This window comes from Leptonychotes weddellii, chromosome 9 (genome assembly GCF_054177405.1).
Source record: "Leptonychotes weddellii isolate Sample4059 chromosome 9, ASM5417740v2, whole genome shotgun sequence".
Lineage (NCBI taxonomy): Eukaryota > Metazoa > Chordata > Mammalia > Carnivora > Phocidae > Leptonychotes > Leptonychotes weddellii.
In genome coordinates, this window is record NC_138377.1 from 27436350 (window position 1) to 27439583 (window position 3234).

The 3234-nt window shown below is 39.1% G+C and overlaps 1 long non-coding RNA gene across 2 annotated transcripts in view; it reads left to right on the top strand.

The window, feature by feature from the left end:
* Nucleotides 1–2651, top strand: part of LOC145723398 (uncharacterized) — a 12452-nt gene extending 9801 nt beyond the window's left edge. For both annotated transcript variants that reach the window (XR_014148388.1, XR_014148389.1), the window contains one exon: nucleotides 2495–2651. This is a non-coding gene — a long non-coding RNA (uncharacterized LOC145723398). The remainder of the gene's footprint in view (nucleotides 1–2494) is intronic.
* The last annotated feature ends 583 nt before the right edge of the window (nucleotides 2652–3234 follow it).

Sequence of the window (3234 nt, forward strand, 5' to 3'; positions counted from 1 at the left end):
GACCTCTGACTCGAGGTGTTTCAGGAAGTTGCAGTCAAGCTGTTGGCTGGCACTGAAGTTCTTATCTGAAGGCTGTACTCGAGGAGCTTCCAGTTCCGAGCTTACTCACATCCATGGTGGCAGGCTCCATTCTTTGCTGTCTGTTGGCTGGACATCTTCGTTCCTTATCAGGTAGGATAGGGATTCTTGAGTATCCTCATGATATGGTACCTGGCTTCCCCCAGAGTGAGAGATCTAAGAGATCCATAGTCTTTTATTTTTTATTTTTTAAATATCTTATTTATTTATTTGACAGAGGGAGAGAGAGAACAAGTAGGGGGAGTGGCAGGCAGAGGGAGAAGCAGGCTCCCCGCTGAGCAAGGAGCCCCACGCGGGACTCGATCCCAGGACTCTGGGATCATGACCTGAGCCAAAGGCAGACGCTTATCGGACTGAGTCCCCCAGGTGTCCCTAAGAGATCCATAGTCTTTTAAAATCTAATCTCAAGAGTGACATACCATCACGTCTGCCATATTCTGTTGGTCACACAGACTAACCCTGGTACAAAGTGGCAGGGACTACACAGGGGTGTAAATGTTAAAGGAACATTTTGGAGGCTGGCTACCTCAGGAGAGAAAGAGATGTTATGTTTTTTTATTGTACCTAGCTACCTGGTAGAACTCAAGAGGGTATTTATATAAGGTTAAAAAAATGAGTTAAACTATTGATCACAATATGTATAAAAGCATGCCTTTTTATTATAAAGGTCAGATGAAATTCAGGGCATTGAAAGGAATTTCAAATTCAAAGCTCTTTAGATTTTTTTGCTTTTTTTTTCTGTAAATTTAATTTCCTAATTGTAAAATTGAAAAATATTATCAATGCATGTTTAAGGTGTTACAGTATCACTGGTTCCTAAGATACGGCTTTAAAGCTACTCTGCTAATACGAAGTTTCCATAAAATTATTCTGTCAATTGCTACCTTATGGTTCATTGGTTCTTAGTCTTCTGGGGGGAGAAGCTGTGGACTGCTTTGACAAGTGTTGCCAGTGACAGAATTAGTGGAAGGGGTCAGGTGGCAGTGTCCAGTGTCTTGTGGTGGTAGCATGCTGCCCACGTTGTGCATTTATTTCATGGCATGAGTTGGCGGCATTGTTCTTGCCTGTGTATCCCTGAATCTAGCCCTGGCGATTCTGTAACCTACCCCATACCAGGTTTTGGGGCAGCATTTCGCTTATTTCTATTGGCAAATCTTTGGGAATATTATGTAATGGATTGTGAATGTGCTATGCCAGGAAAAGTGGGACACAATTTAGTTGGAGGTGAATTCATTGATACAGTCACACTCATTGGTTATTTTGGACTTAGTGAGTTTTTTTTTTTTAATTGTGGTAAAATACACAAAACATAAAATTTACCATCTTAACTATTTTTATGTATATATTCCAGTGGCATTAAATACATGCACATTGTTATACAACCATCCCTCTCCCAAACTCTTTTCATCTTGCAAAACTGAAACTCTGTTCCCAATAAACTCTAACTCTCCCCTCACCCCCAGTAGTCTTTTTTTTTTTTTCTACTGTGGTAAAAAAAAAAAAAAAACATAAAATATACCTTCTTAATTATTTTAAAGTCTATGTTCAGGGCACCTGGTTGGCTCAGTCAGTTAAGCACCTGCCTTTGGCTCAGGTCATGATCTGGGAGGGTCCTGGGATGGAGTCCCACATTGGACTCCCTGCTCCATGGAGTCTGCTTCTCCCTCTCCCTCTGCTGCTCCCCCTTCTTGTACACATTCTCTCTCACACAAAAATATATAAATAAAATCTCTAAAAAAATCAAGTCTATGTTCAGTTGTGTTAAGTATATTCACATTGCTGTGAGACAGATCTCCAGAACTTGCTCATCTTGAAAATCTGAAATTCTATACCCATTAAAAAACTCACCTCCCCCTCCTCCCAGCCCATGGTAACCACCTTTCCACTTTTAGTTTTATGAGTTTGACTAGCTATCTCAGGGAATATTTTCTTTGTGGCCACGGCAATTACATAAAACATCTTAAAGTTACAGAATTCTATTTTAAACTGATAATAACTTCGATTGCATATAAAAACTCTACTCCTTTGGAACACCACCCTTCTGCTTTATTTTGTCACAACTTCTATTTTTATATATTATATACCTGTTCACATATATTTATAATTACTTTTAAATGTTTTTGTCATTTAAATTCTGTGAACAAAATTACAGTAGTACAGGTTTCTATATTTGTCCATATATTTACCTTTACCAGAGAATCTTAAATGTCTATATGTCTTTGTGTTGCAGTCTACTCTCCTTTGATTTCAACTCAAAGACTCCTTTTAAGAATTCTTGCAGAGCAGGTCTAGTAATAAATAAATCCCCTCAACTTTTGTTTATCAGAGAAAGTTTTAATTTCTCCTTAATTTTTGAAGGACAGTTTTTCTGAATACAGTATTCTTGGCTGACAGTTTTTTTTTTTTTTTCTTTCAGCATTCTGAATATATTATGCCACTCCATTCTGGCCTGTAAAGTGTCTGCAGAGAAATCCACTGATAATCTTAAGGAAACTCCCTTTTATGTTACAAATTACTTTTCTGTTGCTGCTTTCAAGATTCTGTCTTTGTCTTTGACTTTATGACTAAAAAATAAAAAAAATAAAAATAAAATAAACAGTTTGACTATAATGTGTCTCAGGGGGTTTTCTGTGGATTTATCATAGTCCACTTTTAAAATATTTTATTTATTTAACTAATTTATTTTTTCAGAACGGGTGTGCACACAAGTTGGGGAGCAGGGGCAGAGAGAGAGGGAGAGAGAGAATCTCAAGGAGGCTCCATGCTCAGTGTGGAGCCCAATGTGGAGCTCAATCTCACAACCCTGAGATCATGACCTGAGCCGAAATCAAGAGTCAGACACTTGGGCGCGTGGGTGGCTCAGATGGGTAAGCGTCAGCCTTTGGCTCAGATCATGATCCCAGGGTCCTGGGATCGAGTCCCACATCGGGCTCCCTGCTCCTTGGGGAGCCTGCTTCTCCCTCTGCCTCTCTCTCTCTCTCTGTCTCTCATGAATAAATAAATAAAATCTTAAAAAAAAAAAAAAAAGAGACACTTAACTGACTGAACCACCCAGGTGCCCCTCATAGTTGGTTAAACTACTTGAATCTGTGTGTCCTTTTCTTTCCTCATATTTGGGAAGTTTGGGCCATTATTTCTTCAAGTAAGATCTCAACC